This window comes from Euphorbia lathyris, chromosome 4, assembly GCF_963576675.1.
Source record: "Euphorbia lathyris chromosome 4, ddEupLath1.1, whole genome shotgun sequence".
Lineage (NCBI taxonomy): Eukaryota > Viridiplantae > Streptophyta > Magnoliopsida > Malpighiales > Euphorbiaceae > Euphorbia > Euphorbia lathyris.
The window spans coordinates 18595957-18611585 of NC_088913.1; the positions used below are offsets into that span (position 1 = coordinate 18595957).

Sequence of the window (15629 nt, forward strand, 5' to 3'; positions counted from 1 at the left end):
CTAGGTGACAAAAAAACAGGTTGGGCGGATGAGATACCCCATGTGTTGTGGGCATACAGAACCTCTGTAAAGGTAGCAACAGGCGAAACACCTTTCTCGCTAGTTTATGGAGCCGAAGCAGTCCTACCTGTTGAAATCAAGTCGCCCACAGATCGGAAAATTTATTATTGCGACACACAAAATCCTATCAATCAGAGATGCTTTGGATTCTGTGGAGGAACGAAGAGAAAAAGCTTACATGCGAATGGCAATGTACCGCAATAGAATCAAGAAATACCATGACAGAAGAGTGCGAAAAGTAATGATCAACGAAAACGACTTGGTCTTGAAAAAAGCAGATAAAATACAGTCTAGAGATAGCAAAGGCAAGCTAGGCGTCAACTGGATCGGGCCATACAAAGTATCCAAGAAGATGGGATCGGCCACTTTCGAAATAGAAGAAATGAGTGGAAAGAAGCTCCCGCGCACCTAGAATCTAGAGAATCTACGCCTATATAGAAAGGCCGAGTAGTTCGAGGAAATGACGAGTACTCTTTTTCCTTTTATGAGTTTTTCCCACTGGGTTTTCTGATAAAAGGTTTTAATGAGGCTTCGATCCCGCACAATTGGTGTACATATGTAATAAACTTTTTCTCGTCATCAATAAAAGTTATTACATTCACTCAGTATGTTACAACAAAATGCGGATCCTTTACAAAAACACATAAATGTGTTGCCTGTTAAAGAAAGGCAGATGCATGATTACGCATCACTCGCAAAAAACCTTAGGGTTAAAATCAAAAACACATAAATGTGTTGCCTGTTAAAGAAAGGCGGATGCTTGATTACGCATCACTCGCAAAAAACCTTAGGGTTAAAATCAAAAACACATAAATGTGTTGCTTGTTAAAGAAAGGCGGATGCATGATTACGCATCACTCGCAAAACCTTATGATCAAAACTTATGATTATTTTCGAAAGAAGAATCATAAGTTAAGGCATAAAATTAAGCGAATAAACGAGTACTCAAAATTGCAAAAAGGGTCTGGCCACCCTAGCTATGAAGAAACACAAATATGGAGTCGGCAAAAGGACAAAGGGCACATATAAAGGGCAAAAAAGTGACAATCACACACATATGAAAAGCAACAACCGAAAGAAAATATATATATCAGAGCGGTTTGTTACATGGTTTTTACATACAAAAGTCCAAATATAAGTTAAGCTATGCTACAGCTTCCTCTCCTTCGCCCCTAATGCCCTCCTGGACTGCGGCGACTCCCTCATCTCCTCCGGTAGGAGGATCTACTTCAAGCGAATCCTCAACCCTTGAATCGGTAACCGCTTCAGTAACCTCTTCGGCGAGAGGTACCTCTTGCACAAGTTGAGAAACGGCTTGGGGTGCCTCTCCTTCCACGGGCTGAATAGGGATCTCGCAGCTAATCGGAGGATCCTGAAGACTCTTCCAATCTAAGAAGAGTACCTCATCCATATCAGCATCCTCGGCTTCCAGCTTATCCCACTCCCCAGTTAAATCATTTTCAGGGATGGGAACTTTGGGGCGGTTAAGTACTAGACCCTGATGCCCGTGCTCATAAGCGACATGAATCCGCTCCCCATACCAGTAGATGCGGGCGCCATCTTCAGCCAAAATCTCCTCAACCCTCTTTTTTTGGGCCTCCTTGAAAGCAGCTAGGTCGTCGAGGGCTTTTTGCAGTTCATCGGACTTGGCCTGAAGGGATTTAAGGGCCTCCTCCTTCTCGCCCATGGCCTTCTGACAGATGCCCTCTAGGACCTTCACCTTCCCTTGGACATCATCATAAAGCGACTTCTGAGTCGCCAATTCCGTACCAAGACTTTCCAACTCCTTGGCTCGCTCTGCATCCCTTCGGAGAATGCCCTCAGCGAAATTGATAATCTGCATATAACACGTCTCACAAATAAAAATGGGCGAATAGAAATATGCGGTTACAATGAACACAAGATATTTGAAAGCGAAGGACAAAGCAATAATATACCTCTACATAACGCTTCTCGATCCCTTCCACAGCAGTAGGGAGCGGTACTTGCTCGCGCACACGGGAGGCAGAGGGAAGTCGCCCGAGGACATTGCATATGGAAGATACAATATCCTTGCAAGAGAAGTTCACGGCCAGGCCGAAAGTCCTAGTCCACCATCCGCTAATATCGGGGATTGGCTGCAAAAGCATAAAGAAAAATATCAAGAGAACGGCAAATAGCTCATGAGGAAAAAGTAGCAATACGAGAGGGAGTAGATCAAGATACCTCGTGAATGAGGGTACTGCTCTTTCCTTTAGACGAGGCGGATACAGGTGCGCCGCCAACAGTAAGGGACACAGAAGTGTTCTTCTTTTTAGAACGAGAAGACTCTATATCCGCACTTATCTTCCGCTTCCTGGTTAAAGGAAGATCCTCGGAGGCAGAAGCGGGACCCTGTGAAGCGGAAGCCCTAACCGGGGAAGCCGCCCCAATAGAAGGAATCGTCCCTCCAGAAGGATCCGCCCCTACAACGGAAGCGGTTTCCGTCATCCGCTTCTTTCTTCTCGCCAGGGCTTTAGCCTCCCGATCTGCAGCGATTTGAGATAAAGGATCACCCCTGCAAAGGGTTAAAAGAAACCATCAACTTGGAAATAAAAAGTACCTTGCACAAAAACGCGATAAGGAATATAGACAACGCGATCCCCCTCGCGGTACGCAATCGCTACTCGGCTCCTTAGCATATGAAAGGCCTGATCGTATGTCCATACAAAAGGAGGAGTGCTCTTCAGGAACTTGATAACGGCGGATTCTTCCTTGCTGGGATACCCGAAGTTCAAACTCTTTACGTTGGGTCGCCTCCAGCAACGAAGGAAGTTCAGGTTTTCCTCATTAAACTTGATAAAAAAAGTAAGATCGATCCCACTCGCGGATCTTGTTCAGCTTCTCGTCAAAACCATAGTATCCGCTCTGGCGGATGAAAGTGAAATACCCCGCCGAGCTTTTGAAATGGTGGAGCTTGGAGAAGATTTTGGGCGAAAAGGGAACCTCCAAACAATCCGCCAAGAATTTGTCCAGAGTCAAATCGGCCCAGCCGTTAGGATGCAATTGCCCGGGCGCGATTCCGTAACCGCCTAGGACGGAAGCAATCTCATCCGCCAGCGGATAAGTGAAGCCGTAGATAATCTGGGCCACGAAAATAGTGAAGTACCCCTTTGGGAAATCGCCCGGTCCCCTATCCTCCCCAGGAATGATAGTCTCGAGACCTCGGAGCCAGGGATAATGCTCCCGCAAGACTTCCCGACCTGTCCTTCTTTGGTAACAAACGAGGGGTTGGGACAGGTGGCGGAATCAACTTTTTGGGGTCAAAACCTAAACCCTCGTCGGTTGTATTTGCCAGATGAAGGAAGTCGGCGGGATGAGAATTACACCCAGGAGAGCTGGTTGAAGCTTCCTCAACCATCTCTTCGACCTCGTTAGAGACCTCGCGGACATAATCGTCGTCAAACGGTGCGAAGTCGAGGTCTGACATGATCGATAAAAGGAAAATAGAAGCAAAAAGCCGAACAAGGAACAAATGTGAAAAGAAAAACTTACATGAAAAAGACAACACAGTGAAGTGACGGGATTAAGAGGTCAGCGCCGGAAAAGAAGTAACGGAATTAAAAGGTCGACGCCGGAGAAAACGAAAGAGGGGGAATGCACAAATTCAAAACTTTGAAATAATCGGACAAAGACGAAGCGTCCCCTATAAAAAGACCCTAAAAGGGCTCTTGCTAGACCAAGGGGGAGGCATGTGATAACCCGCGAAGCCCAAAACGGGTTATATTCATTTCGCAAGCCCAGCCCATATTAAAGCCCCATGGGCTAAGATTGGACGGGACCCGAATGAAGGAAGCGGGCGCAGCGAGTAAACCGCCCCGAATTCCTAAACGGAGCGTCAAGACTCCCACTCAGAACCACGTTCGTTGCCATGAAAGCCACGAAAGGGACATGGCCTAAAAAGGGGTAACCGCCCTCAGAACGTGGCCCACTAAGGAGTAACCGCCCTCGGCGGTTACCCAAAAAACACCTATAAAAGGCCTTAAGAATAAGGGGGGAGGTACGTTCACATTTTTTCCCACAAAGCTATTGCTAAATTATAGACTCATTCTTACAAAAACTGACTTGATCGTCGGAGAGTTTTCCCGGAGATCCTGTCTCCAGTTTTGTTTTGCAGGTAACTCCGGCAAAGAATATCAAAGCGGATCCAGCAAGTCATCAAATATATTGCTTATCTAGCGCCACGGGGCGCCCGTTAGCGGGCTCGATATCTTAATATAAATAAATAAATGATAATCCTAATATAATTAGATATTTATTTATGTTAGGGATTTAATTAATTAATTAGAATCCTTTTTCCGAATAGGATTACTAATTAGATAAATAAATATATCATTATCTTTATTTATATCTTAATATAAATAAAAATAATACTCATAATCCTAATTAGATATTTATTTGTATTAGAGATTTAATTATTTAGAGATATAATCACATTAAACCTTCTAATTAATATTATCCCATAATCAGATAATTTAATTATAATTATAATCTAAATATAATTATCAATTAATTATCTTATCCCTAATATTCACAAATTTCGGCCCATATACTTTCTTTCTCTTAATTACTGTTCCGTCCTCCGATTCCAAATCCCATATGCGACCCAATAGGTTCTTACCACTGCTAGCCGTATATATTTATTGGAATTAATTTAACCTGATTAATTTCAACTTATATATAACGGAATGACTTCGAGAGCTGTTACTAGCAGAACCTTAGACATTCCCCGAGTGCGATAAGAAGCCAGGTCGAATACCGACGTTTACCTTTGTCACATCCGTGTCCTTAATTTTAGTTATTATACCCTAATATTAGGTTATATTATAGTTATTGATTGATTGATGAGTTAATTGAGTATTATAGATTGCCACCACCTTTGGAAGTGGAGAAACGAGGAGATCTTTGGTGAGAAGACTGTTTTTATTCAGAACTTACCCGAGTTCTTCTCTAAAAAGCTCCTTACCATTACGGGGAGCTTCAAAGGGGACCCTCTTGCCAATTCTACCCAGAATAAAGAGGTTCAACTCGTTGGGTGGTGTAGGCCGAAGGATGGGGTGGTTAAGTTGAACATGGATGGCTCCTGTCTCAACAATGGAAAGATCGCGGCTGGAGGCGTGCTCAGGGATGCGGGAGGTGCCTGGTTGTCTGGATTCACCCATAACCTGGGTTTGGGCTCATCATTTTCAGTGGAACTTTGGGGTATTCTTTCTGGAGTCAAGCTTGCCAAAAAGCTGGGTATTAAAAGGCTTGCTGTGGAGTCTGATAATATGGAGGCTATTAGTATGATCTCTAATAATCATGCTTTTTGTCTTAGTAGCCAGAACCTTATCAAAGCAATAAGAAGTCTTGGCTCCTCCTTTGAGTCCTTAGAGTTCAGCCACATCTACAGAGAACAAAATCGAATTGCGGATCGCTTGGCGGCGGCTGGGCACGAGGGGATGTTAGGTGTTTCCACCCTTTCTGATCCTCCTATCTATCTTTCTTCTCTCCTTTTAGAGGACAAAGTTGGGGTTAGCTTTCCTAGGCTGATCCCAGGTTAGCTTTTATCTCGGTGTTGGTTTGTTTTCTTTCCTGTTTCTACCAAAAAAAAATTGAGTATTATAGATATTGCTTGGAGACTAATTTCATATTTTAAGTGTAAAATTAAAAGTTTAGGGTCAGTTTTAAAAGAAGTTAAAGTTTAGAGGGACTAAAAGAGATATTTTCTTTATTGGGAACATAAATCATAATTTCCCATTATTGTATTTCGGATATCAAAGGAGTAAAAATCAAATACCCATTTTAATATTTTCATCATTCTCCATCTTCTAATCTCCTTCAAATTCTTAAACATACTCAGCTACAATGATTCCTTGATATCTAGAGTTTGGGTGGTCCGATTGAGCCGATTTTTTATAGTAGGTTCTAGACATCCTAATACATATTGTGGTCGGTGTGATTTTGATTTGGAGATTTCTATGATGGGTTCGAGCTAGACTGATTAAAAGGACAGATTTGAGGCTTAATGTGCTTATTTTCTCAATTATTGCTAAAGTAAGTAACTATCAACTACCATTTTGAGTTTTTATGTATATATATGTATATATACCTCTAAATTTTCCAGAAATTTAAATTTTTGTGGTGATTTTTTCCATGCATTTGATTAATTGGAGTTTTTATGATTTAGTTTTTAACATGAGTTTACAGTTAAGTTGAAGTAATTATATATGTATTTACATGCCAATTTCAACCTATAATATATATTTATGTATACATGATTTGGGTTTTGGGTTGATGAACTCTAGTATATTTCATCAATAGTTTTTATAAGATTTGATATTTTGAAGAATATAAACAAAGAAATGTATATTAAGTCTTACTGAAATTAATTTATACACAAAGGTATATATACATATGTGTGTATATATTATTTATGTTTTTTTTTAATTTATTTTGGTGAATTTGAGTATATTTGATAAATACTTGTATAAGAATTAATATTTTGAAGGATGGAATTGAGAAAGGTACTTAAGAAATTTTATGATGTTGATTTATGAGTTATATATCATATATTTCTGATTTTAAGTTTGTAACATCCGTAATTTTATAGAGTGTATTTTGTAAAATAAAACTATAGTTAAGTTATCATTATTGTATTAAAAATAAATTATTAAAATTATAACTATTGGACTCAATCAAATATTTCTACAAATTATATCAGTTATTAATATTAATATTTATTATTATTATTATTATTAGTAGGTGAGATATTGTTTTTGGGAGCAACTGGACAGCATCAACGTTTCTCCTTCTTCTGAAACCCTCGATTTTCTTTTTCTTCCAAACCTATATTTCTTCATAACTTCATATTCCGGCCACTTCTCGAAATAAAAATTTCACCATTAAATTCATTGTTTCGTGAGGAAGGTTTTAAGACCACTATTGATATTTTTCTGACAAAAAAATGTGGTGACCGGAGCGGGTATTTTCATCGAAAAAGCGTTAGATCTCGACTTTTTAGACGGTTTTCGTAGTGAAAGGGGTGTACTTTTGGACTCCCCTGATTGTTAGCTATCCTATGGTAGTCTCGGTTCGCGATTCCGGCGTCTCCGGCGAACTTCCGGTGGCCGACCACCGCACTCCGGCGAAACTCAGGGAAGCCAGTAATGGGTCAATTAGAACCCGAATAATTTGATTAGCATTCTGGGATGAGAGGTAAACTCAATTGCCTATGTTTATATATATATATATATATATATATATATATATATATTTATGTGGGTGCCTATTGAGATGTTGATAATTAAATGTATGTTGAATGAATGTTGAGTATTTAATTATCATTTAATTTGGTACTTGATTTATATATATATATGGTGATTTGAGATTGGAGATTCAAATGTTGTCTAATTAGCTGAGAAATTATACCCTTATATAATGAGAATGTATATGAGTTCAGCAGATTAAGAATTATGAAATTGTATTGGTTTATGTTTGAGTTAGAACAAAACATAAATAGCTAGTTTGGGTGGGTATATTCAATGGTTTGGAGGTTTGTTGATACTGTGATCACAGGCACCTGGGTAGGGTGTTATTGAGCTTGTACTGTGTCTTGAAACTAGGGGCGATAGCAGTACTATATTATTGAGATAATTATTATGAGGTTGAAAGGGTACGTATAATGTACGCCTACGTTGGAATATTGTTAACCATGAGACCATTGAGTATATTTCACTTAGGTCTAGCTGGACCCTTAAAAATAAAGATAATAAATTATAATTTTATTGTTTGAAGTAAATCGAGTCATATACGAGATTATATGTTTATATTGTATTCTTGATTGATTGTTAATTGTTTGATTAATTAAATGTTAAGATGCATGAAATTATATATATATATATATATATATATATATATATATATATATATAAACGTAGGTAATTATTCTTATTGAGTAGGCAGCTCACCCCTTGCCACGTTGACATTTTTAGGCTAGGTTCAAAGATTCTCCTACTTGCTAGATTTTCAGGTTTACTCTACATTCAGGCTAGCCAGCACAAGCGTCTTATTCCCATTAGAAATTTTATGAGCATTTATTATGATTTAATATATTGTTGAACTGGATTATTTTGTTTAGATTGAGTGAATTTTTATTGATCGATTAAATTGTTTTATTGGTTATTGAACCTTTTGAATATTGATTTTTGATAGGCAATAATGAACAAGGAGACATTATTTGAATATGTTGTTCTTTGTACTCAATTATGATAATTGATTGGGTTTTTGTGTATTTTCAACGTGGCCCGGGACGGGGGTTACAAAGTTACATTATGAAATTAAAATATTTTTAGTATCCATCAAGAGTAATCCGGAAAGGTGACTTTAGTTAAAGTCCGTATTTAGTGAGAGATACGGTCTGTGTACACAGTTGAAAGACCTATCGGGTATGGCAAAGAAGTGTTGAGTAAGACCATGCGGGTTAGACAAAATTATGAGATATCTTGCTTCTATTATATTGTGGGGATTGATACATACGGGAATTATCTCTCGGATGGATACAGTTTGTGAAGTATTTGTGGATATACGGTTTATGATGTAATTATTGATATACGATTTATGAAGTATTTATTGATATATGGTTTATGAAGTATTTACTCATATACGATTTATAAAGTATTTATTGATTTACGGTTTTTTTGAACACAAGTTTTGGTATTAAATATTTTAATACAGTTTTACAATGTGTGATATTTGAAAAATAATATTTATATCAAGCTTATGATATTTTAAATTGCATTTTTAGTGAAGAGTATTATTTGAGTATTTTATTATGGTTTAATCCATAAAATATTCATTTTTAAGAATATGAATTTTATATGATGTATTTTGGAAATTAAAATATATCTATATAGTTATTTTGAGTATAAGTATTTTATGTAGTTGATAATTACTTACTGGGATTTTTGTCTCATGTTATGTTTTAATGTTTTAGGCGAGAAAGAGCAAGATATAGAAGAAGTTACAAGTTGATAAACAAGGTTGAAGTATCAAGTCATTGACTTTGTCTTTAGTTAGGACATTTGTCTTTCATTTGGAAATTTGATTGTATTGGGTTATATTTTGGGACTTGAATGTAGTAGATATATGAATTCGATTTATAATATATCTAAGAGGAATACTTGAAAAGTTTGAAATTTATGATATTTGGATAATTTGGAGACTCTTAGGTGTTGATTGTGATTTTTCGCTCGATGCCGATTGAGGTCGTCTAGGGTTGGGTGTGACAACCTTTACGTATTAGGTCTAGTATAATTCGATCCTTCATCAATTATATCCTTCAGAAAATTCTTATAAGCATGGAACATGCCATGTTACATATAATGAAGAGTCTATTATACTTGTCCAGGTGGAATTAACTCTAAAAGATGCGTTAAGTGAAATCTCAATTTCTACTCTTAACTCTATCACCTTGCAAGGATTTTAGTCAATTCACCACAATCGGTCCTTTGGATATATCTCCTACTTATTAGGAGTGACGAATGCTCAATCTATCATTAACTATCCTGCAATTACTTTATACGATACCCAACCTTGCTCTCACACACCCCAGGGCCTCCCCTATAGCGGATCATGCTCGCACAGAATCAAAGCATCACACTCCATAATCCAGAATCGATAATTAATGATTCTTTGAGTCTGAAGATTACTTATACCTACTAATACCAATAAGATGAATAGTTGACACTTAGATAAATCTATCCATACTGTTATCTCAACTCGGGTCCCAATCCTAATAAACTCATTCACCGGATCCATGTCACTGTCTAGATATCTCCATATCTAAAGCTTGTGAGATCAGCTCTCTGTCTCGACAGAAAACACTGTTACATGCAAGTCTCAACAGTAATATGTCAACCCCTTTAACATATTACTTAACTTGGGTTGATTTTAAGTTTATTGACTTATTATAAAGTATAGTCTTATTTCATGCTTGTATGAACACTTTATGATCACTTAAATAAACTTGAGATTTCTTTTATTTGACTTAATTAGTTCTGATAAAAGATCAATGCCTTTATATAGTTTAATTTACTATATCTTATAAAACAAATGATAATGAACAATTCATTTACAAATAGTTTATATCCTACAACAATTGTCTATAGGACATTAAACCCCAACATATACTTCAATGATTAAGGTATATACAAGTAGCACTAAGTAGGTTCATACACATGCTAATATCAGTCCTTGCATCATTATTTCACTCAATGAACATTCATAGCATAAGAGTATGGCCAATCACAATACTCAACCAAACAGCTACATGCTTCAAACATGTTCAAGCAGACATATGTATATTCAAGTGACACAGAACATGATATATATCAAGTAGACAACTGATAGAATCAGATGACTATATCATTATACTTCACTGATTAAGGTATAGACAAGTAGCACTAAGCAGGTTCATACACATATTGATATCAGTTCATGCATCATTATTTCACTCAATGAACATTCATAGCATAAGAGTATGGCCAATCACAATATAACTCGTAGGTATAAGAGCATATATATAGTATAAGAGGTATAAGAGTATGACCAATCACAATATAACTCATATGTATAAAAGTAGGATCATGCTTCATACAATACTCATAGTCAATTCTAGCTTCCTTAATAGAACACCAACCATAAACTTGAATCTCCTTTACTATGTACCTACCATTTGGATTGTACAGTTCATGAAAAGTGAGCACGATGATAAAGTGTATGATACTGTCACCACAAGCTTAGTCATAAACTTGTGGTGTTAGAATCATATAACTTCATCACCATATTGAATGCTTTTCCATAAGCCTAACAAGCCAAGTGACACAATACATAGTGAAGGAGATTTAGTTGACCATATGATTATGCTTCATTGTGGTGACTATACTTCATACATGCAAGCTTCATAGAAATACATATACGCAACCCTTCTTTATCACATACTCATGTCTGACTGTTGTATACAAATGAATTTAGTTCATGGAAATTGCTATACACAACCCTTTATCACATACTCATGTCTGACTAAGGCATACAACAACATCATACACTATGTCATTTTCCCTTTCACATGACACAAGATACATGACAGACATTTGTTTTCGTGTCGTCTTAATATTGTTTGTGACAGTATTTTAACTGAATGTCATCTGAAGGCGAAATAAAAAATGCGCTCGATTCTCAGATGATATTACGATTACAGAGTCCTGTCATCCATACAAAACGCGCGTTTTCGTTAAATTTGATGCGCTCAACAAATGACACTTCTAATAAATGAATGTCATTGTATGCCGAAAATAAAAAAGCGGCAAATGAAATTTCACTTACGCGACCATACCAAATTTTAGGCACTCTATATCATTTGACTGAAATTTCAGCTGATATATAAACCCTCTCTCAATCCCAAACCCCAGTTTAGGTTATGCAAGCTTCATCCCTCTCATCCCTCTCTATCTCCATAGTTGATTTGAACATGCAATCACTGTGTGAGCTTTAAACATTACTGGTAAGCCATATTTTCTTCGTTCCTAGATGTATTAGAGTATCATTGTTCCTTGCTCTATCTTTTCCTCATCCGATTTACTTTTGTGTATGTCGATTTCAATAGCTGGTATAAGGATCTTGTGATTTTCAGACATATCGTTGAAAGGTTTAGATCTCTCGCTTAGCTACACTGATTTTATTGTATTTAGATTCACTGCTGTAAAGCTTGGGTCTTTATCTTTTTTAATCTAGGGCAAGACAGTGCCTGCTATTTTAGATGGTATGAACTCATCTGATTCCTTTTTATTTGAACACAATATTTGCAGGGATAGTAAGAATGCTTCAGTACATGGGAAGGCTGACTGAAGAGATTGTCAATCGGTTCATGCCTTTAGCATACGGGAAGATTTCCTTAACTTACTGAATATATATTAATGTTATGTTGGTTTGAACTGATTGGTCATGCCTTTAAAAGTGATTGTGTATGTTTGATGTACTGTTTTGGAACCTAGAACTCATTGATTTAGGAAACTAGCCTGATTTAGTATATATATTGTTATGTGGGTTTGAACTGAACGATTATATATATGTATGATGTTGTGGGTGATGATGAAATGATTGGTATGAACTGATTGGTTAGATATAACTGATTAGGCATACTCTAATCTTTGAATGTTCATTGTGATTGGCACTACTCTTACACCTATGAGTTATACTGCTACAAGTGATTGAGTATGTGTATGTGTATGAAACATGTTTATGTTTGATGTTCTGTTGATGTTTATGTTTGAGGTTCTGTATGAGTATGTGTACGATTGTTCATTTGCGCATATAGCTTATTAATCATGCATCAAGTATTAGAGGAACATTGTAAAAGGGTCATTGAGCATGTGGCTGATTAGGCACACTCTAAAGCTTTGAATGTTCATTGTGATTGGCACTACTCTTACACCTATGAGTTATACTGCTACAAGTGATTGAGTATATGTATATGTATGAAACATGTTTATGTTTGATGTTCTGTTGATGTTTATGTTTGAGGTTCTGTATGAGTATGTGTACGATTGTTCATTTGGGCATGTAGCTTATTGATCATGCATCAAGTATTAGAGGAACATTGTAAAAGGATCATTGAGCATGTGGCTAATTAGGCATACTCTAAGGCTTTGAATGTTCATTGTGATTGGCACTACTCTTACACCTATGCTTGTAATACTCCTACAAGTGATTGAATATGTGTATGGGTATGAAACATGTTTATCTTTGATGTTATGTTGATGTTTATGTTTGAGGTTCTGTATGAGTGATAGAGGTCAAAAACCCCTATCTTTGGGTACGGTTTTAGGACGGGTTTTAGAGTTATTTGGTTAATAAGCGAGCAATTCTCGCATTTAAATGCTTTTGTGTGAGTTAGTTAGGAATTGGAAACGTTCTATTTACTTTTCGTCGTTTAGGCTCGTTTTATGATCAATTTAGGCAAATACGGCCGAAATAGCATGCATAGTAGAATTCCGTTATCTTTTGAAGCTAATTGGTCCGTCAAAAGTCGCACCAAACGAAGCGTTTGCTCAAAATAGGCGATTGACGGATCAATTTGGCTTTTGGACTAATGTTTTCTGGAGTTTTTATGCGTGTGCAGGTGTAAGTTCGGACGAAAAAGGGCATAGAAGTCACTCAGCATGAATCGAGCACGCTTCGGGCGAAAACGCTTGGCGAGCAGGGCCCCACGGGCCATTTCTGCTCGCCGAGTAGGCCCCTGGAGGCTTGCTCGCCGAGCAGGGCGCCAGGCGCCTGCTCACCGAGCAGGCCACCAGGCGCCTGCTCGGCGAGCAGGGGGCTGCTCGGCGCGAGCAGCCCTGCTCGCCGAGCAGCCTTCCCTGCTCGGCGAGCAGCCCTGCGGGAATTGGTCAAAAAGACCAATTCCGCCCCCACGAAGCCACGTTCGGCCCCACGTCTTCCTACACCAACTAGGACACGAAAATAGGTCAAGAAAAGGGCCCGAGCCGCGTCTATAAATAGAGTTTTTCCAATGTAAATTAGATATCTTTCGTTTTTGTAAATTATTTTAGCTTTCCCCTTGTAATTCCTCTTCATCTTCTCCACCTTCCTCAAACTCCATTGAAGCTCCTTCAAAGCTTTCTACCGAGGAATTATCAAGGTCCGTCCTTAAGATCAAGTTGCCGGCTGCAGAGTAAACAGGTTCCCTGAAAGGGATTTTTGTATCTCCTTTTATCTTTCCATGTTTGTACTCTTTGATACAGTTGCCGAACTTGACTTATTGTATCTTGTGACAATTACCTTCGCCTTTAATAATAATTTAGCTCTTGTTTTGTTCTATGTTTATTGTCTAATTCTTGTCTTACGCTTTATTCAATTGGTTTAACTCATTCAAAAGCCCCAAAATCTAGTAGGCACATATTGCGAGCTGAATCTGACCTAGTCAGAGCCTAGGAGATTGACAACCTCTTAGTTGATTAAGCGCCAATTTACTGAGCCTTAGACCTAGTTTCGGCCTTAGGGAATCACGCGCTAGGAACCTCAGGAGGCTAAGTAGGGTTAATCGCCTTGAATATAAGTGACTTAGATTAGGTCTTTATTCAATAGACTTGATAATCTATCTTTATTATTATCGTTCATACCATGTTCCTTCGAATAGTTTCATTAATGAAAGATCAATTAGGGGTAGAGTAACTTAGTTAGGCTTAGAATAATTTAGTTAGAATTAGATAACTTAGCTAGGATTAACATAATTCAACCTAGGAGTAGATTAATTAACAAACCAAACTCAAAACCCCCTAAGCCTAGATAACATCCGAGATCGAGTAGCTTGATACTTGCAGAAATAAATCCTGTGGACGATAACCTGGACTTAAACCAGAAATTTATTACTTGATAACGACGGGGTACACTTATCCCTTAGTGAGTTCTCATCTCGAGTTAGGTGAGGGCGCATCAAGTTTTTGGCGCCGTTGCCGTGGATTTATTTCTTCTGCAATATCGAACCAAAGGTCGACTTGTTAGTTTAGGCATTCGTTTGTGAATATTCTTTGTCTATATCATTTATACTTGTTTATATATAATTCTATATACTCTTTTATACTTATTAAAATTTTGTTTTCATAGCTGTAAAAACTGGCTTATCAACTTTTGTGCTAGAACTTTACTTTTTCTCAGCATTCTCTGATCAATGAATTGGCAAGAAAGAGTCGAGTGGCAAGCTCAAGAGTTTACTATCCCATCAAGACAATACATTCATGCCCTGGAGAATGAGGCTCCAAATCCCTCCATGGCCGAGTTAAATAAGAAAATGGATATCCTGATGGCGAAACTGAGCCTCAACACCAATGAAAGTGTAAGTTTTGTGGGTAATCACCAAAGGTATAATTCTAACCCCAATTCTTACAGCTTTTATGATAGTGATTGGAGGAGACCTCAACACTCAAATCTGTCCTACGGGAATTCTAACATGTTGAGGCCTCCAAATAGGTTTGTTAATAAGCACAGGGAAAACGAATTGGGAATGTTCCCTTACAAACAAGCAAGCCAAGTTCCTCCACAACCCTCTAGCTCACGAGATGAGGTGTTGTCCCTTTTGAAAGGAATATCAGCCCGACTTACAATCAACGAGGAGGTTTGCAAGGACTTGAGCAACCAATTGGCTCAAATAAACCATGAGATGCAAGAGCAATCCCGAGAAGCTCTCCCAGGCATAAAGGAAAACATAGAAATCCCACAAAGGGAATCAGCTCAAACCATCTCGTTGAGGAATGAAAAAAAGGTAGAACCAAGTCCACTATCACATGCATCACTCGAGGTAAGTGAGGAACCGGAAGCGGTAAGCAACCCCGGTTCAAAATCTGAAATTCTAAATCATGTGATAGAGATAAAAGATCAAATCAAAACTTGTGTATCTCAACTACCTTTTCCTCAAAAATTAGAAAAGTTTAGGTTTGCTTCATGCTCAGAAGTTTTCATTCTCTTCGACCTACCAAGAGAATCCAAAAGGGAGCAAACCAAATTTTTTCATAATA

At 37.8% G+C, this 15629-nt stretch overlaps 1 long non-coding RNA gene across 1 annotated transcript; it reads left to right on the plus strand.

Annotated features, from left to right (window-relative positions):
• Nucleotides 1-6823: 6823 nt before the first annotated feature.
• Nucleotides 6824-13935, plus strand: LOC136227485 (uncharacterized). Its single transcript, XR_010688095.1, has 2 exons — nucleotides 6824-7275; nucleotides 11925-13935. It is a non-coding gene; the product is annotated as an uncharacterized lncRNA (long non-coding RNA).
• Nucleotides 13936-15629: the final 1694 nt, after the last annotated feature.